Below are 26,894 nucleotides of genomic sequence, written 5' to 3' on the forward strand. Positions count from 1 at the left end.
CCTAGTGGCTTACTTGTTGTTTTGAATAGTTTGTTGGTGATTTAATTAGCTGTTTTTTCCTACAGATTTTTCTCCTGGGCACTGCTGAAATACAAACACAACACAAACTGTTCTTTTCCTCAAATGGCTTTCAATCCAGGTGCCTGTTTCTGTGATGGGGCACAGGAAAGAGGAGTCCCACTCTTTTCCTTATCTCTAACATCTTTTCAGCTTCTTGGCAGCACCTATACAGTTTTCCTTTCTTCAATATCTGCAAATACGAAACTGCAATTTAGCCATCTGGGAATAATTCAGTTGAATCCATTTCTCCCCAGGGCTTCAGTGAGAATTCTCTCAGGATTGTTCTCTTAGATACATAGAAGATTGCTCACAACGTGAAAATTACTTCAGTTTATGCTTCCCTTTACAAGAAATCTATAGCCTTTTGATTTTCACAAACCCCACTAATCAGAAGCTAATTTTAAGGGTCAGAAACAACTTTTAATGAAGACACTGTAGAAGATGCTGAGGAACACGAGGGAGACGTTCCATGCGAGCAGAAATTGCCAGTGGTTGAAATGCATCTGGAAGCAAACATTTAAATCCTGTACGGTTTCACATTTAGATCTAGAAGATGTAGCTCAGTGCAGATTAAAGAATTTCAAGAATTCCCTGCTGGCTTTCACCAAAGGAAAAATAAATCTTTAACTTCTTTTATTTCCTTCCCCTTCTTTTATTATAGGCACTTTGAATGCTTTTCTCACTTTTTTGTCTTCCGATTCCTCAAGTATTTCAACATTGTAAAAGCATCACCAGTATTTAAGCTGCCCTAAGGAGCAGAAGGCCAGAATCTTTTCTCTGTTGCTTTCTCATAAATGTTAAATAGTTCCTGCCATTTTCACAAGGTACAGGCAAAACAGAATATGATTCAAGGAATAACTCTTTGTTTGACAGTGACTGCCGAAGAACAAACCTGGTGATCTGAAAGGGAAAAGCTGGAGGCTGGACAAACAGATAAAAAAGGAAGTGAGCTGAATGCTATCCCAAATTCTGTGGTTGTCATATGGCTTGGCACAAGAGTCAGGTTTATTTTTTTGGTGAAGTCCCTGAATTGTAGCTTGGAGGTTGAAGCCAGTTCCTACAGCTTCTGTGTTTGGAATGTTCTTTGTTCTCCAGTCAGTTCCTGAAGTGATCCACCCACTGCTAGGACTGACTTTAAAGCTGCAGTTTGGTCTTTGTGGGATCAAAAGCAACCCTTCGAAATGAGACAGTCTCTGAGGATAAATTCCTTATTCTGCATCTTGCTACTCACAGTCCTACCCAGTTACTGTAAAACCATTTAACAAGGGATTAAAATTTTTCTGTGGCAAGTGACAAAAATTAATAACTCATTGAGAGGGATTCGTTGTCCATAAAAGCAAAAGTAACTTCGGGTTTCCAACACTATTCCAGCTATGTTACATTGCCAGAGGATTTCAAAGCTGGCTTTTCTCTCAGGTCTGATTTGGTTCTTGCTTGGCGATGCTGAGGTGCTTCAGAGTATTCCAGTCCTTCCTACACTAGTAATTAGAGGTTGATGAACCCAACATCAAAATGTCTTTGGGATGTTTGGAAAAGTATACAAGTTGCTCATTTTGTACCAGATGCTTATTGTAGTTCAGTCTGGAATGCTGCTAAAATTAATAGTGAAAGTAGTTCTGAATTCTGAAAGAAATAGGAATTGTCATGGGTTGTCTCTTTCTGGATTTATATTATCAGGTTTTATTCAATTGTAGCTGCATCTTTGCCAAAGGATTGAAGCTTGTAAAACAGTGGAAACCTAAGATTTCACAGAATTTAAGAAAGTTTCTTTTCTTCGTACCCAACCCTGCCTGAGGCCATCCATGATAGCTTTTTTAGTATTAAAAGCAATTCTAGCATTATGTTCTTGCATAATCTTCTGTATGATGTTACCTGGCAAACCTTTTTTATGCACTTTACTTTCTCAAAGGGCTCAAAACATGGCATTATGAGCTTTGGTGAAGGACAGAATAGGTAAGTGTATTAGACTAGAAGAACAGATGAGCTTGAGGGGCCAGGAGGAAGCAGGTACCATAACTGTTAATCATATAAATAACTTCTGGAATTTTAGTGTTGCTGGCTGGATAACAGAATTTCCATGCAGTGCAGAAATTCAAGGTAGTAATCTTTCATGTGTTGCCCAAATGCTATAAAAACTTTAAAAATAGGAAATAAATGACCATAGCAATTTTCAGATGAGTCAGAATGGTTTTATCTTTCTTTAGTCATTTATAAAAACCTGACAAAAAGAAAAAGAAAAATTTGCTGGTATAATTAGCTGTCCAAGGAAATGATTCCCAGAAGAGGAATCTTATTTTAAAGAGCTATCTATTGCCTCGCTGGAATATGCTTTGTAAGACCTTCTTGAATATTAATGCCAGAAGTGAAGCCTTTCAGACACCATAGGAAGCATTTATTCATGTAAAGAAAATGAAGATGTGCAAATGAGTGGTACCAAGGTATAAGGAAATATTTCAGGAGAACTCTCAGGAAATGTCAGAGGGTGAAGCTGAGGCTGGTTTTTGTCTGGATTATTGCTTTGCTGGACATTCTTACACCATTTCTTATATCGTTTCAAGCAAAACTGGGTTTTGAAAATGATCAGATGTGGCCACTATTAAAGGAAATACACCAAAAAAACAAAAGTAAAATTTCAAACATCATACCCAAAAAAAGAGAATTATCCTTCCATGTGTTAAGTTTACTGAGTAACAGTTTCTGCAGTACGATAATGATCTTTTTTTTTGAAATCAGTACATGCACTCAGTGACCCCTGTAGTACATCTACCTGTAGACAACATCTTAGCCATGAGAACATGGAACAACGTTTTTGAAAAACCACAACTTTGCTAAACTAAAGCCAATTCCTTTCAAAGCATGCAAGAGTACTAATTTTCATTGATTACTCAGTTATGGCCAAGTTTTAAACTTCATCTGTTTTTACTGTAGCTCTTCTGGAAAAAGTTTGGTCAGAATCACTCTCCCATAACCTGAAAATGGTTGCAGAGATTTTGCTTCAACTTTAGGGGGATAAGAAAAAAAAATCTCTGTAGGCATGGAAAACTCCAGCCTGAACAATGAATGTTTCCAAAAACTGTGGCTGTGAGAAAAATAGGCTTTTAATTGGATTCATTTTGTGTATGTAACCATTTGGGTCCTATTGAGCAGCTGCTCTAATGATCATTTTGCTTATCAATGATAGGTAATTTCCTCTAACCAAATGTCCCTCTACAAGAGGGGGAAAAATAAGGAAAGCATACCTATGTATGCCTGTGTTTTGTGTTTTAAAAGTTTAAAAACTTCCTGTGCATATTTGTGCAAGAAGTCCACCCAGGACTCTTAATAGGAAGACACTGCTTCTGGCTAAGGAAATCCTTTAGCCGCAAATGGCTGGAGCTTGGAAGCGTGTTCTGGAAAAACTAGCATTGCTGGATTAGATGAACCTTTTATCCAGTACCTTCAAACTTGGGTGAACAAAACAAAAGCAGGGTGAGGAGAAAATTCTTGTGAGAAGATTGAATTTTGACTTCTTTGTCCTGAGTTTCATGGAGGATGCACAGACTTTGCTCTCCCTGCTGCTCATTGCAAATATCCCAGGTGCTTTTAGCACTGTGCTCTGGAGGTAGACATGTGCTGAGCTTGTTGCTCCTGCAGAGGACAGTTGGAGAAAGGTCTTGCCTTCCTGTGGCTGTTTGAACAGGAGGAGCTGGGGGCTGTTTTTTGGGTTTCTGTCTGGCTGCAGCATTGAATTACTTTGAGCTGTTAATCCTGCCGGGTCAGCCGCAGTGGATGAAGCTAAGCAGAAAGACTTAGCACTGAAGTTAATGTCAGGAAAATACTGGAGCTGACAGATAGAAGGGGCAAGTAGGTGATGCTTTTATCCTAGCTGATGGCAAAATGCTGGCTGCTAACATGTTAAGTAAGTTAAGCCACAGGTCTCAGTAATTAGATTTCAAGAGTTTTGAAAGCACTGAGAAAGGGCTGCCCTTTAAATGTGGGTGGTTTTTCTGTCCTCAATGACAAATAAGTGTCCTAGGTGACTCATATAAATGTAAATATTAAGTCAATGTTGAAACGGAGACAGCTGGCACCATCACTGAGGGCTTATTGGCCTGACTGAACAAAACACTGGGAAGGCGGAGGTGTGAATCAAGAGGGAATTAAATAGTAGTAAGCTGCATAATGCCAGTTCATAAAGGCTGATGCAGAATTTTGTCGAGGTGAGGGAAAAGAGAATTTACCAGTTTAATCTGACAGAGCTTTGAGGCTGTGAATTTACCTGCTAATATTTGCTATACTTATGTGAGCTTCTTGGACCCTGAAAGGTATTATACTCTCCTGCCACCACCCCATACTTTAGTTTTGACATAAGAATGCAAAATCTTTGTGACCTAGTCAGTGAAACAAACAGGATCAGTCTTGAATGAAAGTAGTTTCCTATCTTTTATTAATTTTTTGAATCCTTTAGTCGCAGTTAACTCAAAGACAAGGAAAGACCAAGGAAAGGAAAGTCAAGGGACATGTTTTGGAGAAAGGGGTTCAGTGAAGTACTTTCTGCCCCAGTATGGCGTTCTGTCTTGGCACAATGGTGGCCACGTTTGTCACAGCACTGAGTGATGCAGAGAAAAAATTGATCATGGTAGCTAATGGATGAACTCAAGCTCCCTGCACAATGCTTTGGCTAAAAAGGTGACCTGAGCCTTCAGCCTTGCATCTGTAATCAAAGAGATAGGATATGGTGTGGGGATATTTCTGTGTCTGTACTTGGCACGAATTCTGTCCTTTTCTGGCACTCGTTGTTCAAGAGCATGTTGAATATGGGTTGGGCTTAGAGGTGAGCCATGGAAGTGATAATAGCATTGTTAAGTGATGCTCATTCAAGCATTGCAACATTACACTCATTTCCTTTTGTTGAAGTTGTGCCACTGAGATAAGATAAGGTCAGATAAGGAAAGTTTCATGAGAGTGAGCCTGACTCTGTAAACTGCTGATCAGGGCCTTTACCTCCAAGGGAACTACAGAATTTAAAATATGGAATCACTAGTAGTAAGCAATAGCATCACCCCATTTCACAAGTGAGAGGCTGCCTCTGCTGGCATGAGAAGTATAGCCAAGCTGGCATTGCGAAGAACTTTCGGTGTGAGATATCTAATGAGATAAAAGAAGCTCTAGACATGCAAGCAGTGTCTTGCAGGTAAAAATAGACACAGCTCCAGGAAAACCTAGGAACTTGTGCACTCGTGTTTGGAGCACAGTGTCCATGCAGTGACCATAAGCTCCCTGTTTTGAGAATTACCACTTTGTCTTTGAACTCTCTTCTTGTGAATCAACTGGATTAGGATGTGTTGGTGCCTTGTAGCTGCAAGTCCCACTAAGAAGGCATTTCTAAATTGCAGTAAGCAAGACAAATAATTCTTCCTGACTCCCTGAATGGCAGAGATGCTAAGACAATAAGCTTTTGATTTTGATAGACAACTCCCCAAAATTAGAGGAAGGGGTGGAGAAGGTTCAGTGAATTGACTATTTGTAAAATTATCAACACCACCAAAAATGAATTTGAGAGCTGAATAAGAGCTTTTTTATTATTGTTATTATTTTTAAAAAGCCCTGAGTATAGCAGGAATCAAAGCAGTTTATTTTAATGAAAAATCAAAACATTTAAACTCTTCTGAAATGCTTAAAGGTTTTTGGCCAAAAAATATCAGCCAAAATACAGAGAATTTTGGTGGACTTAAATAAGCATTTTTCAGAGGAAAAGCATTTGTTCCAAAAAAATGTCACCATTCTCTAGTCAACAGAACATTATAAACAAGCCAAGTAAAATCATTAATCTGTTATGTAAAATTATAGAAAGACCCCACCAAAGAATGATATTCCCTCTCGAGGGAATCCATTCCATCTGATCAAAAATCTGAGAAAGGCCTTAGATATGATAATAAACTAAAGAGTATAAGGCTAAAATTTCCCCTCCCTTTCCCCAAAATAATGAAGTTAGGCAGTTTAATCCAAGTGGTCTAGTTTCCAAAAGTGCCTTCTCCATGTGGCGAGCATGTTGGACCTGTGTTCAAGTCCTTCAGCTGGCTCCTAGCTTTGGATGCCAGGTCTTCCCTGACATTGAAGAATCAAGTCCCAGCTACATTAGGAGGTTGAATTTCAGTCTCTGAGCCACCACAGCAGCTGTGACAGTGCTGACTTTCAGGCACAACTGCACTGTGTAACAGCTCAGTTGAAAGGGCCTGGCTAGGACACAAAAACCCAGAAGAGAAAAGGCAAGCAGGAATAGTGGCTCTCTTTGGGAAAAAGCAAAAGCTCCATTGTTCTTGCCTTCAGAACTGCTGTTCAAAAAACTTGTCTCTGAACTTCCCATCAATTGCTGCTACTCCCTTTCCAGTTGCTCTCTTGCTCCAGCTCTTCTCAATCAGGTTTTCCTCAAAAAGAAACAAGACAGAGCTTGTAGAAAGGTCCCAATGGATTTAGTAACTTAAAGGGTGCTTCGATTTTTTTTTTTTTTGGTGATGGACAGCAATAGAAATCCCAGTTAGATTGGTGGTCTATGAAGAGTTTGGGAAAGGAGAGAGGAAATTAAAATGGTATTTTAAAAAGCAACAGGTTATTTCACAATGAAAACATCATATTTGGGAATATATTTCATTTTTATTATGTATAGAGATAAAAGAGATGGTAGAGTCCAATATTTGGCATTTGAGACTGATGGTATTTAGCCTGACGAAGAAAAAGAAATAAAAATACTGCATCTCCAGTCTTCTGTTTCTTCAGATGTGGCTGCAGTTTGAGCACAGAGGCATCTCTCAAGGAACTGCCAGATACATCAATGTCTCTGTAAAAATTAACAAAATGGAACTGTCAATTATTTAAAAATGTAGATGCAGCAAGCAGTGAGCTGTTTGCTGTGTCTGGCATTCCTCTCAAGGAGGGGTGCCAGAAATTTACTGGCAAAACACTTCAGCTAAGTGATCTCAGATGAAAAAATGACAGCTTCTGCTAATGAACAGTCAGTGCTATGAGCATAAACATTCATCAATAGTCCCAGAGTGGAGGGATTGTGGTAGTATCTGGCTTTCCAGAGGCTGTCCTGTTCTTTGCACCCATGTGCACATCTAGCCCAGACTTGATCTGTGACAGTACTGGAGCAGGAACATATACCACCAGACGAAAGAGCAAAGGGCATCTGCTCCCAAGGGCACAGCTCAAATGCCTCGGCGGTCCCTTCCCAGACTGTAACAGCTCATTCCAGAGACAGCTGCAGGAAGGCTCAGCATACCCACAGCTCCCAAGGATGGTGGAGAAGAGCATAGGAACCATCCCATGTCCTGCCCCAGCTGTGGCCAGCAGCAGATGCCTGGGAGAAGAGAACCAAAACCAGCACGGTATGATCCGTTGCGGGTCTGGCATCTGCTGTGACACGTGGTGAGATGCAAGATGTACGGGCAACTTGTGCTTATGAGCCACTGTGCTAACCTGTTTTCTGTTAACTGTCCTAATCGCTTTTTGAACCCCTTCATACTTCTGGTTTCCATAAGGTAACAGGCATGCATTTCACCATTTAATTATATACTGTGTGGGAAAAGGCCTTCCTTTCTCTCCATGGCATTCAAAATGAATTGTTTTGGGTGATGTGTATGTTTGGGAATATTTCTGTGTAACCACAAATGAATTACTAAGACTGATACAAGTGTCAACTTGATTTAAAAGCTAAAACATTAGATCAGCAGTTTATGCGCTGTAGACACTAACAAACACTTTAAAGTGTTCTACAGTCAAAAACTTTAAAGAAAGAAGGCAGCTGTGGCTATAGTGCTAAAGGTTTAGTGTCTTTATTTGTGGGAAGCCCATGTTAACTGGCACAAATAACATCCTGACATTGCCAGAAGGGGCCTTTTCAGTGCGTTCTCCTCACCTCCAGATGGCAAACACACAGATGTGTACATCATCTGCAAATTGAATGCAAGCCTGGAAGAGATTTGGTGTTTGTAAAATATTTTTTTTTTTTTTCAGCATTTGAGGAAAGGAACTAGGAATTGTACACATCAATTAGATATAAGAAACCTTGCAAAAATGTCCAGGCTCTGAGAAAATACAGACTGGGGTGGCCAGTCATGGGTTGAGATGCTGAAGCTGCTAGCAGGGCTAACCAGGACCACAGCTCTTGTCACCTCTCAATGCCCTATGCAGGGCTTCCTTAGATGCCTGATAAGCAGTTCCTTGGGCATGGAGGAAAATATGTATTCAAGTCAATTGAGAAGTGTAAAATTTATTTCTTTCCTTAAAGGAACAGACAAAACCAATAAACCTTATCATATGTGCTGGGAATGTGTACCCAGACAAGAGAGAGTTAATGTCAGTGGCCAAAAATCTCCAAGAAAACAGGGGACAAAAATGAATGAAGTTCCTCTCAGTGAGTTTACCTTTACCATTGAAAAATATATTCTCATTTTATATTGATATTACTGGTCTTCTGCAATAGTCACCAAATACAGTTCCACTGTTGGAGGAGACTAGAGATAAACAGACATAGGATGCAGCTAATTTAGTCAGGCATGACTCAACAACCCCTTTTTTATCATTAAATATTATGCTTTTCATATTTAACCTTTTATTCTGTTTTGTTTTGTTTTATCATACTCATACAATGCTTTACACATCACACTTCAGTCAGGAGGCACGATCCAAGTGCTGTTTTGGATAGGTAACTACTCATCTCTGTTGTGCACAACCCAACGCATAGGGGGAAATGTTAGGAAATAATGGCTCTTGAAGAAAACTGCGCCGCCATTACCTAATCTGTAAAGATGTTTCAGGACAGCAACATCAAAACCTTGCTTCCCGTGTATATTTTTTAAATAGAAAACAGAGCTGTCTCAAAGTCCCTACGTGAATGCATCAGTATGTACCATCCTTCCGTGTGTCTTGATTTTGTTGCTTCAGTAGAAATAACACGGTAGTTATTAGCACATAATTTCTGTTGTAGAGGTATTTGGCTTATCAAGGATGGACTGTTTCCTCTGTTTTTATCCAGACCAAGGCTATTTTCCACCTGAATATTTTCACACCTGTAGAGCGAGTTTTCTCTGAGGGAATTGGGTTCACACACCTGCAAAGGAGAGGAGCATCATAAAATGCAAGAAATATGAGTTTACCAGCCTTATGGGTTCTTTCCTTTACTGATGTTTAAATAAAAATGCTTTATAATCCTTGCTAGGTTTCTGACTTTATTTACTCACCACCATCTGTTTTTTGTCTGTCTTCTGTTTTTCCAGCGTTTGCTTCCCATCCCCTTGCTTGTTTATCTTTCAGGGCAGCTCCCTCCCCACCTCTCCCTTGCTCTTCCCAGTGTCCTTTACTCCCTTCACTTTGCTGAATTGTATTTCTTTCCCTGCACATTTTATATCCATGGCAGTACTTATTCTGTAGACATTTCTTTCTTGTTGTAAGAATGTGGTTGCTACTTTGTGGGTTTGGGCTCATTTAGCTTGTCTCAGCTGATTTTCCATCTTTCTTTTTGAGCTCTCCTGCAGTCTAGGGGGACGCAGAGGGACTGACAGAGGCTCTTTGGGATGGCAGTTTGCAGTCATCCAGCAAGAAGTGTGGTGCTGAGAAACTCTGTGGGAGACACAAAGGCTGGGAGACAAGAAGTGGCTTATCAGGTCAGTTGTGAAAGAAGGAATAAAGTGGGTCCTCTACCCATTTTTCTTGCCTTTGAAAATACCCTGAACTGTCACTCATTGCAGTGTCCTTTAGGCACCCTTAGATATGGTCTGGGACACATACATAGGAGAAATTAAACTGAGAAAGCCAACAAACATTGAATTTAGTCTCCTGGGAATTAAAAGATGGACACTTTTGACCAATGCTGCAGAAAACAGACTGTAGCCAATTTTCCTCACATCCATCAGTTGCAATGTTATGTTTTCAAAACAAATGTTAAACACAAGAAGATTGATCTGAGCTGCCTGAGGTGATCCATTGCATCTTTTCTATAGTTATCAATTAATAGCAAGAAAGTTATTGTTTGCTGTCTCACAGCCAAGTAAGTAACAAAATTAATTGGCCATATTTAAGACAGCTACTCCCTACTCATGAAAACTTCAGGAAAATCACTTGCAGGAAGAAAATAGGGTTTGAGTGTTATTGAAAATAAATCTAGTTTTTAGACAATGAAAACATTTTATTCTCTAAGTTAAACCAGAATGTATGCAGCCTGTTTCTAATTCACATTGTCCGTGAAATTGAAGCAATGTATTCATCTTGACTTTCACGCTCGTTGTCCCCAGTAAAAATGCTCTACATCAATTGCTCATTATTTGCTGAAGTTGTTTACTGTTAAGTTTGTGTATGATTGCAAATTAAACGAGTGCATTGAAACTCCATCATCTAACACATGGTCACTATTCATTTCTGGCAGGGCCCTCTTTTCTTATTGAGTACTGAGAAACAGCCTCAAAAGCGGTATTTTTCTTGATATTAAAAAAGTTACATGTTTCAGATCTGCTATTAGACAGAAACTACAGGAGATAAGCAGAATGTTTTAATGGGGAAAAAAAAAAAAGCTATTTTAAAGCTAAAGTAAGAATTAAGTCTGATTTATGCAAGCAATCAAATATGAACATTAGCTTAACAAGAGGTAAGAAAGTAACAATCTCATCAAGGTCAGTATGTACAAATATCCAGCAAAATAGGATTAATTACTTCTATGTCTATTATAGTTAAGTGAATCCCAGGTTATAGAAACATTTTAAAATATAAACAACCATTTTATGGGTCAAATTTCTTGGACACCTACACAAAATAACTTTAGGAAGGATTGGTTTTTGGCAGAGAAGATTTCTGAAGACCTGGCACTGTACAGGCTTCTCATATGGAGCACCTAAGCAGTGCTACACTTGATGCCATTATATTTTTAATTTTACCTACTTTTGTTCATAAAAATAATTCTTTAGAAATCAGCAGATTTATCAAAGGACAAAAAAAAATAAATCTTTTATTTGCTACCGCCATTCCTGTCTGATTGATGACTACTTCCTAAGTGTCAAGCCACACAATCAGAAGAAATCCAGTGTGATGTCTTCAAGGTTGTATTTTCAGCAGCCTGTGAGTCAGCCAGGAGATGCTCCTGAGCTTGGGGTGGGAGGGGGCAAGGTGAGACCTGCTCCAGGAGCTGCACTTGGCTGGTGTCACTGGTGGTTTGCATGGCTGGATGCACCTCCTGAAGCAGAGCTACACAGACAGATGATGGCTGCGTGCTGTCAGAGAGCTCACAGGCTGTTTTTCTTCACTTGCCACATTTAAAGAACCTCATATGGTCTCTTTTTCTCAGGGCCTGATCTTACAGAAGGCTGGGAAGCTGTAGCCTATGGACATCTGTGACAGATCATGCAATAAAAGTAAAGGATGAGGAGGTGCCATCCTCGAGCAAATCTCTCCGCCCATCACACTGCTGTCCCAGGTCTCTCTGTATTTCCTTTCCACTACTGCCGCTTTTGGGAAGGTGAAGCGAAGCTGTGCTGGAGCCCAACCAGTATGAAGACAGTTGTCAAATTGTTACTGGGTAAGGACATAAGAAACTGCAGCCTAAAACCTGAAAATCAGATGAGAGCATTGCATCCTGGGTGCTACCACTGGCTGCAAGTGCAGGAACTCACTGCTCCTGGTGGACTGCCATCAAAACGTGGCCATGGCAGTGAGTGGCAGGAGGTTGGGAAGGAAAGCTGCAAGTGTCACAGCTTGCTGGTGTTGAGTCTTCCCGTGACATGCGGTTGTAAGCATGCAAAATCACACAAGGCAGACGTTGGCCGCCGGATAGACAAAAGCTGTGAAATCTCTGAATGGTGTGTGACAAGCTGCTGAGGGAGAAAGGGCTGACAGCAAAATGGAGAGAGCAGGGAGTTTTATCTGCCATGTGGCAGCACTTGGTGATAAAACAGCACTGGGATGTATGTCCCAGAATCTGACTTGTCACCAGCCAAGGAGAAACACTTCATGGAACAAATGGCAGTATCAACAGAGCATGCACATACAACTTGCCTTCATTTCTGAATGACCCAAGCATGCCAGTGCGAGGTGTTGGCTGACACCAAACCATGACTTCTTCAGGCCTCCATGGACTTATCGTGGCTTAACATCCTCTGCAGTTTAACCCTTGGGTCTCCATCTGTCAATTTATTTTGTAAAACAGTCTGACTGAGAGAAATGCACGGGAGAATGAGGCTATTGATTTGATTTTTTATAGTTCCAGAGTACTGAGCCTCCCCCAGCTGAGTTAAGGGGAAATTGAGATTGCTAAGTAACCCATGAGGTCAGGCTGTACATGATATATAACTGCTCATAAGCGATAATGAATTTTGTAATAGCACATTTGTCACAGGGATGAGTTTTCTTAAATTCTGCTATTAAGGAAGAAAATAATGCCTTTTTCACTCCATAAGGTGAAGGGTAGGGGAGGCTGAAGGAGAGATTGCAAAACTACTCTAAACTACTGTGTTTCTTTTTTAAGCAAAATGTGTTTTAATGTTTTGCCTCCATTCGCCAGCCCCAGGTCAGGGTTGGCTGTGGTCTGGGGAGGGGAGGAGAAAGGCTCCAGGCAGAGGGATGAAATAAAATACTCCGGTGGTCATTGGTGTGGCTTGTCACCAGCTCCAGGGCAGGTAGGCATGGCTCTTCTGAAGACTCTGACAGCACCAAAACTAGCTGGGATTGCAGAAAAAAATGCACAGGAGGAAAAGGCTCAACATAAAGAATCTGTTTGTCACGTGGAGAAAGCTCACAGCAGAGCACCAAGCAGTGCCACTGCTATGGAGGCATGTGGAGAGGTCTGGGGGTACATCTGCACCAGGTGACTCTCCAGGAAAAATGCTCTTCCTGGACATTTCCTGCACCCTCACAGTGTGGATGCACAGAGATACCTGCTTCTGCAGGGTGGACAGGAGATCTCTTGCCTGCTCGGAGCAGCAGGAAGGGCAACACAGCCCATCATAGGGGCTGTGCTCCCACAGCAAGGCTTTTCCTGACGTGGAAGCAAATTACGTTCAGATCCATGTGGGGACTTTCCCAAAAGAAGGGAATGGCAAAGGGAAAAAATTAAAATGACAACCTTCCCCTTCCAAGGAAAATAGGCTTTCTCCCCACCCCCTAATTAAAATGTGCAGGTTTAATAGACAAACCAGCAGAAGGCTTAGTCACTGTGACCCAGCTTGTGGGAAAGGAGTCCAGCCTTTCAGCTGAGCACAGCATTGGCTTCCTGCAAGGAGAAGCTACTTTTCATCATTCCCTGGAAAACATCAGATGTTTGGATTGTAGAAAATGTAAGCAGTGGCCTACCACCTCTCATGTGGAGTGCTCCTTATAAAGGAGGCAAGCTGTGGTAAAACAAAGAGTTAAGGATATGCAGGAGAGCAAGGCTGGGCTCTCAGAGTGGAGATGGGTCTTAGGTGCCACCCAGATGCTCCACCTCGTCCTGCAACATCAGCTACACCAAAACCTTTTCCAACCCACACTTCTCAGGTCTGGTCTTAGGCATTTCCATCCTCCTCAGGCTGTTTTTAGCTAGCTACCTTATGATGGCATTTTTGTCCGTATCTAACTTATGCACCCCTAGGTACAGGTCCGTCCCTTTTATAAGACGCCGCATGGACACCAAGAGACTCCATTCTCTTTGCAGCCTTGCACATATCCTCACTGATCCATGCCCTCTGCTCCTGAAAACCACATTTCCATTCAGTCAAGCAAATGTTAACCATACATTATATTTTCAAGTAAACTGTTTTTGTTGGACACTTAATAGCGCATATATATATAGAGAGAAACTAATAGCATATATATTTGTATATATAAAAACATGCACACACATGTACATATACACAAGTGTATGTTTACATGAAGCTAGTAATAATCTTTTTATAACAGCTAATGCTATATTATGAATTTAATGACATGTTTAAAAAAATGAAGCTTCAAGGTAAGTAAATTTACTTGTAAATTCATATAAAAATCAATGAACACTTCTGGTCAGGAAAAAGGAAAAAAGTAAGAAGAATGTATATTTTAACATCTACTATGCAAATTAGGAATAAAATAGATTTTTTTTAATAGCTTTTCACCTTGAAATTAGTTTGTTCTAAAAGTCTTGAACCACGCAGAATATTTTAGTCAACTTGAAGTACTGCTGAGAAGGGAAGTATTCTGCTGATGAAACAAGCAAATGCAATTTGAAATTGGGATCAGTCTGAAACCATTTCCCTTCCATCTCTCCCAGTTTGGCTGGTGAATTGAGGAGAACTAATTGGATGGCTTCTGTTGCCCTTCAGCCCAGGGATGCAGGAATCCTCCTACCCTGGGTTTTTGACCACAGGAGCCTGTGAATCTCAAAAGAACATTTAAGCACAGGAGTCCGACTCCTAACTACAAAAATAAAAACATACCTTTGTGGAGAGCTAATGAGAAGATAATTCACAGGCATATTTATTGGTAGGAAACCACTGCATAAAATGCATGGGTAAGGCAAAACATTGATTAAAATACCACCCAGGTAATTCAGCTTCCTAGGCAATATACGGAGAGCACTGCCATTGAACTGCTCTGAGGCAGCCAGCAAAAATGCTAATGCAGCCTGCCAAATAGCTGGATGTTGCTGATGGAAAAAATTAGCCTCAGTACATTGGCATCTGGAGTCTGTGACTGCCATCCAAAAAGAAAAGGGACTGGTGCTGTGGAATTGGGTAATTGCACTCCAGCCGCCTACCGCAAGTCTGCTGTGGCTTTGTCATTCAAAAAATATATATATAAATAAATTAAGTGTTTTTAATTAAAAAATGAGGCTTTGAAAGTACAGAAAGTAAGATGCAAGGGGAAGCCATACAATTAACTGGTAAAAGGAATCGCAATTTCTGTGTGTCTGAGTATAACAAACCCAGACACAGGCACATATGCGTATGTGTGCATGTGTCGTTTTGTGTTTCTGGGTATTTGTTTCTGTGTTAACTCTGTGTCCATTTCACAAAGAATTATACACTCCATTTACTTGAGATTCCAATGTATATTACTAGGGGGGGAAAAAAAAAAAAAAAAAAAAAGCCATTTCTCAGCACAGCCCATGTTTTAGCAATTATATTCCTTTCTCTCTTTTTCTCCCCTTTCTGTATTTTGGGGAGGGGGGACGACAGATGACTATCAGATGCGGGTGATCACCCCCTGTTGTGATCCCCAGGGTATGGGTGTAGCTGGAACAGTGGGGCAGCCAGTAAAGATGCATTACCAGTCCTAATTCTGAAAACGTGCTTGTTCATAGGAGAAATTTGTAGGAGTAATGATACATTAATGCAAACATTTTGGTTATGTGAACGTTCACAGTTTGCTTTGCTGCCGATGCCCAGTGAAATACCCTGAAAAACAATGTATATGCTTCTGCATGGCACTTCCTTTTCAGAGACTAGTTGCAGGTGTTTAGAAGTCCTTCCCTCCAAAGCAGCAATGACACATACTTCTCATCTCATACGCAAAATTTTCAGGAAAGTCCACTTAAGTATTTTGGCATTAAAATAAAAATCACTGCATTTCTTGTACAAGACTGACTAAGGGAAGGTGTAGGTTTAAAACCTCCAGACTAGTGCTCAGAAAGGAATATGCTCATGGCTAAGTTAGCTGTTTCTAAGATCTGAAAAGGTTATCAATGGCAGAAAGCTGCATACCATGTGGACATAATATACTGTTTTACCTACTACTCCAAATATCCATGGATCTGATAAAATCTGACCTCTCCTCTCCTGGATCTACTACAGAGGCAGTGAGTAAGCACATTATTGGTCATAGACATCCATGGGACTAATCATATGCTTAAAGTTACAGGACTGCCTAAGTGCTTTGCTGGACGATGGCCTAATGGACCATGTGTGCTGCACCAACTCCTCATGAGAGGGATCAGCAAGGATGCAACTCAGACTCTTCTGGATTTCTTTTTGGCCCTCAGGGCTATTTGTGCATGTGTGTGTGACTGTAAATAAACCTCACTTTTTATATACAGAGCACCAAACAGGAGGTGGTCCATACGCTGTGGTGTGATGTCCACAGGACGAGACAGGTACTTCTCTGACTGCCACGGGGTCTTTCCACACCACAGGCTGATGTGCAGGAAGAGGAGAAAAATTATCTAGAGGTAAGTATTGGCTGAAAATACCCATTGTCAAGAGAGGTGTTCTGAGGTGTTGTGTTGATGGACGTGTTCTTCATGGGGGATGATGCTGAAGTAAGTGTTAATTTTTAGAGAGTGTTCTTGTATGCTTTGTAAGTGGCAGGAAAGAAAACATTAGTGATAACCCTTTGAAAAAGTTCTTAGCCATTTCTAGAAAACTATTTATCTTAAAAGAAATGAAGCAGAAACAGAATGCATTTGCAGAGAACAAGGTGAAACAAAGGTTATTTCAGACAACAAAACAAAAACCACATTGACTTAAGTGCAACTCTACATAGAAAAGCACTTATGCGGGTACTTCAGGTACAGCATCTACCTGATTGCTTTCCCAAGTCATAGCCATGATTATAGAATATTTCATTTGCTCTTTGCAGTGTCCTCAGGTCTGGAGATCTTTTTTTTTCTTCAGAAAGAAATCGCTGTAATCAATCAAAAGGCGTTAGCATTCCCACCGCTGGGATTATGAATTACATTTCTGTAATAAACATGAATGCCATTTCCCTCATCTCCTGTTCTTTCAAGAGCCCTAAAAGTTTTATTTCAACTTTCAAACTTGCATTGAGGGCTTTGGCTAGGAGCGAATGCTTCTGGCTCACTTGAGCTAATTTGGCAAATAATTTTAAAACAATTTCTATTTTACGTAGAGTTGCAGAGTTTGACATATTGCTCAGTCAGCTCTTATTTCATGAAGAGTTTGTTTGATTAGGTGCCCAGGTGAAACACAATCGGGAAACCTGGTGAGCTGTAACGCCTCCAAGGGGAGGAGGAAATGAAGTGGCTTTGCTTGCTCCTTAGCAGAGTGTTACAACTCCTCAGCTCTGTCCAAAGGGATGTTTTAACAGCGCTGCCACTGTATTTTGTAAAAAGCCCTTTTCTGACAACACATATTGTGCCTGCCATAGGGCATTGCCAGGAGTGTCCCTCTAAGGGGTTTTTTTCAGTGGGCTTTGGCTTGGTGTAAGCACAATGGGCTGCCAGGCCTTGAGGCAGGTGTCTGCAAGTAGGAGGACCAGGCTCAGCCCTTACTGACAGGGCTTCTAGGTCCTGGTGCTCCAGGGTAGGTCAGAGCCGCCCAAAAGCCACTTTGGTTGTGGTGGGCTTCATGACATCCATATGATGATAAATCTGAGCTGGCAGGAGGGGCTCTGAAGGGGCTGGGCCTTTCAGGGTCTCACCCAGGCATTGCTGGCCGGAGTGGGCCTTCACTGTATCTCAGCTGAGGCCCAGGCTTGCACTCAGCCAATTTTCCTCTTGTTCCCATGACAGAGACATGAGCCTGTAGGCTTCATGTAGGTTTTAGGGCATCCAGAAGCATGGAAACAAGTAGTGTCCCCATCCCCATCCCCATCCTGCAAGGATGGGGAGCCCCAACATCAACGACAAATTCTGACAATAAAGAAGGAATTCACTGAAAGTATAAGTCATGAGCTGTATGGCAGGAGGAAAAGAAAAAAAAAAAAAAAAGGGGGGGGACCAAAAACCAGAGCATTGTTTCCAAGCTCCTAGAGAAGCAAGACATGCTATATCCTGAGGACAGAACAAGAAACCAGACCGAGTTTATATAAAGCTACATGTGGAAACCTCCCCTGGTAACAAAATGAGCAATAAAAATCAAATATCAATGAGAGTCCAAACATTCATCTTTAAAATCACTGAGCAGTAAATTACACATCACAGACCTCTTCAGTCTTCTGGCAAAAGCTGCACAAATGGAAACTGCCGAACGCAAATAAAAAACAATGTATTTGTTTAAATCTGCAGCTAGAGAAAGGCTCTGTACCAGTCACATTTTCTAAACAAAGCACTTCTTTTGCCACCTGAATTTCAGAATGCCTTTGTCCAGCACTACCTATGAGGCATTTAATCAATCACAGTAGTAAAATGAAGATGGCAAATTCCTTCCTCTCTTGCCCCCAAGTGAAGAGACGGGCACATTTCCTAGGACAATTTGAAAGAATTTGTCAGACATTCTTTAGTGAAACCCACAATCTTAAAATAAATCCAAAGGAACTGAGTGGGTTTGGTGTTCATTTTCCATCAGGAGCTTTTATTTTTCTTCACCCGGGGCTGGATTACATCACAGCCACACCAGCAGCAGCCTGCTCAGCAGTGTGGAAAGCAAGTTTGTGCTGTCGCCGTCTTCTCCTCAAACCAGAGCAGGAGGAAGAGGTGGCTCTGTCTGCACCAGAGCCTTTTTGATTCAAATAAGCCAAAACTCAGCATCTCTCCTCATTATTCTCACATCACAAGGCAGCAGCAAGCCCACATGAAGGCAGCTGTTGGAGTAGTTTTTGCTCAGTGTGAGAAGTGCAGAATCTGGCCCTTAAGAAACTGGACTCTTCTTGTGCAGAGGTTGATGGACTACAGGGCTTTGGTGCCATCTTTATCCCTGTCACCACGTGTCAGGCCTATGGACCTGCACTCCACAGGTGCTCTTGTTTTCTCATGTTTTATGTGTTGGTTGATGGAAAGGTCTCCACCACCTGAACTAGGCACTGACAAAAGACCAATGCCCTTCTGAACAACTATTTATAAGACATCAGAAGGACCTTTGCATAACATATTGTTATTTTTATTGATTGGAAATAAGGCAGTATGTCATCTGATATTTTATGAAGTAATGCACAGATGCACTTAATATGAGAAGCAGCAGTGGGGTTGCAAACCTTTACAGTTCTTTTAGCAGTTCTCTTCCCCAGGCTGTTAGAAGGTGACTAGCACAAAAAGCTATATTGATGATTATTTGGGTCTTTCCTCCCCTCCTCCTTTGGTGAGCTGCAGTGAAACCATGTGAAATGCCCATTTTTGGTAGCATTTAATTGTGGATGTTTGCACAAGACATTTTAAAGCTTCAGTGATAGATTATGAACCCTTTCTTTTAAACATGCCATTACAATTTCCCATTATATTGTTGCAGTGGACTGAACATAGCAGCAAACCAAATCCTAAATCCATAAAAGCAGTAAATTAAATGTGGCTCCAGTGGTTTTGGAGCTTGACCAACAAGTTATCTTTATTAATGCATTCAGGGAAAAGGTCTCATTTTATTACATTATTTTCTTAATGATAAAGGCAGTAATGGAATCTCAGCAGAACACACCAAAGGAATCTTAGTTTGCTGGCAGTTGGGTCAAATTTTTGTGTGTGCTTGGTACAGGGTTCAGACTTGGCAGTGTCCAACTCACTGACTTCTGTCTTGAAAAGCGCAGTCTTTTGCTGCTTCTCTGTACTTGCTAGTTGACATTTTCTTGGCTTTAAATGAAATTTTGACACATAAATCCCACATGTCAAATGATATTGTAAAACAAGCATCCAAGTGTCAGCACATAGCCCAATAGTCTAGGGAGTAGAGAATAGAATAAGGAACACCTTTATGCAGTCTTTCATCTACATCCAGCCATCTGCAAGTAATTTGAAACCAGTTTCAAATGAAGCTAGGTTGTTTGGCCTGTTAACACACACAAAGCCAAAGCAGAAGTTTGGAGTCTTCATGGCTTTTATTGACTTGCTAATAAGTAGATAAAGCTTTTATTTTCCAAAACTGTTCTTTTCTCAGATAGCCTATTCCAAAGAAAGCCTAATTGAAATTACAGAAGTCTCTTGCAGAGTGCCACAAATTCCATTTTTAAATAGCCTGCTGATATTGAAAGGCTTCATGATGAGCCTTTCACTTGCAAAGCAGGACCGGTGGGTTCCCCACTGATGAGCTGTTTTGTTTGATTTGGGGAGACACTAATGGTACTAGGTTCCTACAAAACAAGAGCGACAAAGGAGTGGGGATTTAGGTTATGATAGGCTGGCTCCGAGATTCATGTCTGAAATCCCATAGGAAGTCTCATGTGCCTGCCTGCTGGGGTGGGTACTTTGCCATACTTGGTTCTTTTCTTCATAGTACCACCGAAAAAACAGAACTGCAGGTGAGCCGCGATTTAACAGGAGATTCAAGGCCCCTCAGCTGCAGCAAACTCAGATTCAGCAGAAATAAACTGCACATTCAAAACGGTATTTTAAATATGAAACCTCTTAGGAATTTCAGATGACACAGAAACATGGACCTTGGAAAAAAAAACAACACTCACCTGTGATCCCAAGAGGAAAAGTCCTGTGCACCTCAATGTGCAGCCACTGCCAGTGAGACCAGAGAGGTGTGAAAGCAAGCATCAGGACATGAAAAATCCCAACTGAGGTTTGTGGGTTTGTAAATTTACCTGAAACATAATAAGTGTAAAGCTTGTGAAGATGTGAAGATCCAGCAGATTAGAAGTAACACATGAAGTAAATGCAACTATATACAGCTGTCAATCTGGCAAATATGAAATATAGTTTTTATATATGTGGATATACATATATGTACATACAAATCTAATTTTAGGAAAAAAAAACTACCTGATTTTAGGAAAGGTCTGACTGAGAAAAGGATTCTTAGTAAACTTAACCTTGAAATACTTTTGAAGGGTAATTAATAAAGGGGGTTAAATTCCTGCAGGATTTTACTGCATATTATGTGCTGTGAGTGATTTTACTTCACTTGCAGTCATGCTGGGGACAGAGCAATGAGGTTTGGCAGGGGCTGAATGCACAGCTGTGATGTTCAGGCAGAGTATGCCCCGAGGATGGGTTCAGGTGTCTTCTGACTACCCCATCCCAGGCCTTAAAACACATCCCTTGCTCCCACAGGTGGCCTCCACCAAAGCTTGATGAGATCCAGCTACTGCCCTGCGACAACAAGGGTGCGAATGGGACTGCATGCAGCTAGGTAGGTCCAGACTGAGAACAATAGTTTGAGATTAAACCCAAAAAGAAACAAGTGGAGGCTGGTGAGACAAATCTGCATGGATAGGAACTGGGGAGTGGTTTTGTTGGTTTTAGTTCAGTAAGGCCTTTTAGCTGCATTTGGTGTTTCCATGCTTAGGAAGGTGTTGGAACTGAACAGGACAACTCAACTTAGGACATGGAGGTAGCTATCCCCTCTTCCCATGTATTTTTAAATGGTTATCTGGTCTTCATCAAGGGCCTGAGATTCCTCATGTTGTGCTGATCTTTTTTAAAAGCCAAAATCCACTTATGGCAAACGTGTAAGTGAAAGCAAAACAAATGATGCTGAATGTGACAAGCAAACAATAATGATATGAGGTTGGAGCTGAGGGGAATTCTTGTGAACTACTCACATGGCTAAAGCTTTTAGAGATCTCACTTCTGTTTGGTCTGATTCTTGGCTCTGTTTATTGTGCTGTCTTTTAACTTCTTGGAGTGACTTGTGACTTAGTGTATGTGAGAGCAAGAGGGGAATTAGATGTAGCAATCATGGTCAGAGGTGGTTTCATCCTAGTCCTGCAGTCCTAACTTAGTCTTGCACTGATGGCAGCCAAGCATTCGTTTGTTGTCCTCCAGCACCCTAGCAAAGGGGTGAACCAACTCAACCTCCTGCCTGATTGATCTGAAGGCAATGCAATCCCTCTCCTTTAGAGAAATTCGCTTTTCCAAATGTAGGGCCAGTCCTACCACCATCCATGAGATGACAGTGTCGCTAACGTGGGAGAAAACCCTAAGGAGATCCTCTTCTTCAGATCTCAAGTCCTTCTTCCTCAAGATATTTGCCACAATGACATAGACAGGCATTGCAGGAGCAGTTAAAGCAAGAGGTACAGACGTTCTTTGAGAGATGCATACTGGTAAATATGGGGCTACAAATAGCAGCATGGATATATCAATAAATAAAACACACCCAATTGACATCATTTGACAAAGACTGGCCTGTTCCCAAACTACTGAGTGCTCTTAGCTCCCAAAAGAGGGTGGTAATGTTCAAGCTGCCTGTTGGGATGGTCTCTCTGGCAAGCCCAGGAGAACAGGTAGGGACTGCGACAACAACACAGGCAGATAACCTCCAGAAACATGCCCCATCTTTGTTTAATTTACTACTGTATATATAGCCTGTGAGAACATTGTGTGTTACCCCTGCAGAAATTTGGCTGTTTTCATCTTGGGTTAGATACCAAGCATCATTTTTTATCAGGTGCCTGGCCTTCTTAGGATTTGCCCAGCTATTTTATTTCAGAAACATCTGTCTTATTTTCAGAAACAAGTATTTAGATAACACAAAGATCAGCTTTGCCTTCTGTATGCCCAGCACAGCCAGTATCTCTCCCTGCTACATGCCAAATCTCTTTGTTCAACTGTGTAGTATGGTGATACATCACAGAAGATATTTCTATGAGAACTTGTGTAAAAGTATTGCATGAGTTGCTTTCCTTAGCATCTAGTGACTGTTAGTATCAAATAATTGGCCAGAAGCATTCTTAATGTCATTCCCCTAAAATCCACACAGTTACTGTTAGGGAATATTTTTATTCACAGATACTTATCTCATGTTTTTGCAATGTTATTTTTTTTCAATAATTATGAATTTAAGATTCGCACTTTTAACATACTTGAAGCTGAGTTTGCTGAATGACAGTCCTGTTACATAATCATGTAGAAAGACCACAGAACCAGGGGTAAGATCTGGAATTTCGGACATGCAGAGTTCAACCCATTTTTGAGGATGACATAATTGCACCGAAAAAATGAATGTGATCCATTTTATAAGCTGATCTCATTCAACAGCTAGCAAATTTGTAAGCCTGCTTTCAGAGATCAATTCCCCTCTTTTCCAGTGAGCGGATATGGAGCTCTTCCAATGCACTTTGTTTCTCCAGTTCACAATGCTACAGCAGAAACTGGGTTTGTTTCATACCTACATGGAGCCAGCAAAGCATACCAACACACTTCAACAGTTTATTGACCTTGGCTGTTAACAACAGCATCACAAAACCAGTGATGCAAATTATATTTTGTGGAGTTTCAAAATTTTGTTCTTCCACTTTTTTTTTTTTTTTTCTTAGCAATATTCCTAAGACAAAGGGGAAAGAGCTAGCAGAAAGGTATGTTTCTGCAACAACTGTAATTGTGTTAGGCCAAACAACTGACAGTTTTATGGAGTTTAACTAGCTTCACTCATTTTGCAATTAAGAGTTTCATCAATGCAACAGAGAGAATGTGGCATTTGTGGCCTCTTAAGACTTTGATTTGTTTTCATTGCAATGTTGATGTAGTCCAGACAAATAGGAGACTAACACTACTTCAAGGCATAAGCTTCTGTAAGAAATTTTACACTCTATCTGCTTTTCTCCACTCAGGGGTCAGCTGTGCATCGTATATATTGGTAAGATACATACGATGGTAAGATACAGAGTGATTTATTTACAAGACTTGGTATACTTCCATAGTAGTGAAGAATGTAATAAGCAGCCTGGTGTGCTTCCAAGAATTATTCATCATCAAAGACTTTCCTTATTCAGAAAAAAATTGTCCCTAAATTTTGTAGAGTAATAACAAAGAACTTTTCACATGCTGCCTTCTTGAAGATTACTGAGTTCATCTATATTTTGTTTGTATACATCTACACATAACAGATTTTGGAAAAAATTCCTACCACTTCTAGCTACCTACTAGTAGCAGTGTGTAATGAACTACCAGTATGAGCAGATCAGCCACACGCAACATATTCGTTTACCTCACCAGCTAGGTTAATCTGCCTCTACTGCATTCTGGGCAGTTTTCAAAGTCACAACATTTAAAAAATCTTGTGGTTACAATGAGGTTTCCTTTCTTCCAGACTTGTTTCACTTACCATTAAATGTACTTTAAAATTCAGATCAAAATTTAACCCTTGCTCAAGACATGTTTGCAACTTTTGAGAAATATGTGAGGTTCTACGTGCACTGTGAAATACAGAAATGATGTAAATATTTTTCTTCCAGCTTTATACACAAACAGGTGGGAGTGTAAATTGACATGAATTACATTACATTTAAAAGAGGCTTGAGTATTTTGCTCTTTGTCTTGTTTGACAGTAGGACTTTTCCTAGTTTGCTGGCCCATGTCGTTCATTTTTTTTTCCTGTTATCCCTTCACATGAGTGCAAAATGTAAAATGGTGTGTTTGTATGTCTTGTGGAGCAATGCACACCATGGGCTTTTACTGATCTGCTGCATCAATGAAAAACACATAGGCTATTCTCAGGAGCTGCATGAAATAATAAAGGAATTTTCTTTAATATCCCCGAAGGCACTGTGCTGAAGAGATATTTTTACTGTTAACACCATGACTAAATAAACCAATAAAATATGAAAAGATAATAGCTGAATTGGAAACATTTGCATATTAACATGATTTCTATTAAGTGCACTGATGCTAGCGACAGAGATTTGGAAACATTCAAAACTTAGTCTTGCATTCAGTCTGCTATCTTTCCTCAAAATTTTCCGTGCTTTCCCCTTCCTCCCACATCTAGTCATTGACCATGGGAATTCTCAATTTTACACAGACAAAGACTCTTTATTGTCTGCTCTAACATGGCAAATTTTCTGTCTGCCTGTTGGATTCTAAAATGACCCCTACATTTTTGTAACAAGATTTAGCTTATAAGTTTGAGAAGAATGTGTACAAGAAAAAAGCATAATAATATAGCTTGGCCAAAAAATGCTAGGAGATGCTGAACATACTTAGACATTGGCCTGATCTTCATTAACATTATTCATGAGACTGTGGTAGGGAGGACTACATTTTAGTTCTGAAGTAGGAGAAAAAACATTAAGAGGCTACAGTAGAATTTGGGCATAATTTCTGAATTTAAAGCTGTGACCTTGAACAGCCACTTTCACCCACTCCATACCTTCATCCATAATTTCTCTCCTATTCTTCAGGTATGCAAGCCATGTTTCTAAGAGGCCAGATGTTTTTCCTCCAGGGAAGGTAGCACCAAGAATCCATAGGATTGCTCACAGGAGACCAAGACTTACACAGCTGGAAAAGGATTTCGAGATCTATTCCTGTAGAGTAGAACAAGATCCATTATACCCATGTCATTCTTGACAAAAGTCTTATTTGGTCCTGGCCATAGGGACCCCACAGACTACTCAATGCGGTGCTGCACTACCTGTCCTATTGGAAGGTCCCCAGAACATCCGTTTTGAACCTTCTTCATGGTAAGTCAAGCCCTCTATACCTTGTCCTATTCCCACTGATTCACAGAACAACATATTACTTATCCTTGCATCATGACGGCCCTTTTCGTATTTCGGGATTTTTACTTTGATGCTTTCATCACAAGAGTATTCCTGAGCAGCCTCAGTTTGCTTTGCCTTTCCTCTGAGGTCATGTTTCTGAGATCATTCCTGCTGGCCTCTCCTCTGGACTCTCTCTAGTGTTTGTGTATTTTATCCGGTGACTATTAATACAAAATGTGGCAACGTAAAAAGTTGCTTTTGGCGCCTGTGGATGGTCCAAGCTGTGGGGAGATCCACATGAGCCAGGATTTCTCCACAGCTGTCTGGGCCCTTCTGTCCTCTGTGGAATGCGTGCGGTGAGAAATTGGTACACAAATTGTGCTTGCAGCAACGACGAATGTGGGGAAAGGGAACATATGTGAATCTCCTCTGACAGTTAAACAAGACAGACAGTGAAAGGATGCTTTACAGGGAGAATACTTATGGTAACGTGCTGAGAAAAAATAAACATATTTAATTCTCCTGGCAGCCAATCAACCTTGCAAAAATCTGTTCTCCTCCACTCAGTGAAGGCCTAAGGCAAGGTCAGTGGTACCCAGAAAGCAAAAAATGTTGAGTTTTGGAAAGAGATCACAGTGTAGCAAACAGCTCTTGCAGCCCCCCAGGCTTCTGCTGCTCTTGAGTAGGAGGGAAGCCCGTTCTCCTTCCTCTTCCCCTTGGGGACACCACCATGTCCCATGTCCTGTGGCAAGGCAGGGGCCTGTTGCACTGTGTCCCCTTGGGGTGACAAAGCTGTGGATGCCAAGGGGGCAACCAAAATGTGCAGTGCCCCAGTGCAAGCAGTCAGTGGAGAGGATGCCAGCAGATGGTGCTCCAGCCCATGCTGCCTTGCTCTTTAGGTTCACAAAGGTTATGAAAAAAGTTATGGTCTTGTTTTGAAGAGCATCTTGCTTCCTGCTGCCCCCCGGTTTGGAGCCTAGAGGTCACGCTGCATGATTTAGGGGATGGAGTCAATCAGTGAGGACAGGCTGAGTTTTGGGTACCAGCTTTTGAACATGTGCAGCCAATGGATAATGAGCAGTCTGTACAATAAAACCAGACATATAAGGGCTGTGACAAATGTGATGGAAAAACAAACAGTTTGAGGAAAACACAGTGTTCTTGTGGCATTACTAAGGACAGAAAAGGAACAGAATCAATTCTTTAAAAAAAAAAAAATATACAAGCTCTGATTTATTTTCCTAACTCAAAGGAGATCTCAGGAAGTCCTGTGTATTTTTTCTTCTCTATTATGCTGTAACAGCTGATAGAAGCTGAGATTAAAAATGTTCCACACAAGCAACAGTGTTGTACAATAAGGAAACATATAATGTAAGTTAACAGAGTGATGTTATTTCCCCTGTTTTATGTCCAACATAGCTTGATGCTAGCTTTGTGGAAAGAGTGTGGTAATTCTCTAGGCAAATCTGCCTATGCACTGATCCACTGCTCACCAGCGGTTCCTTTAAAGTCAAATAACTCAATTTTTAGAGGCTGTTGGTACAGGAAACAGGGAGAAACTGCAAGCTTAATTCAATTTCTCACTAAAGAAGGGAGCAATCCTA

The sequence above is a fragment of the Netta rufina genome (assembly GCF_964035555.1).
Source record: "Netta rufina genome assembly, chromosome: 4".
Lineage (NCBI taxonomy): Eukaryota > Metazoa > Chordata > Aves > Anseriformes > Anatidae > Netta > Netta rufina.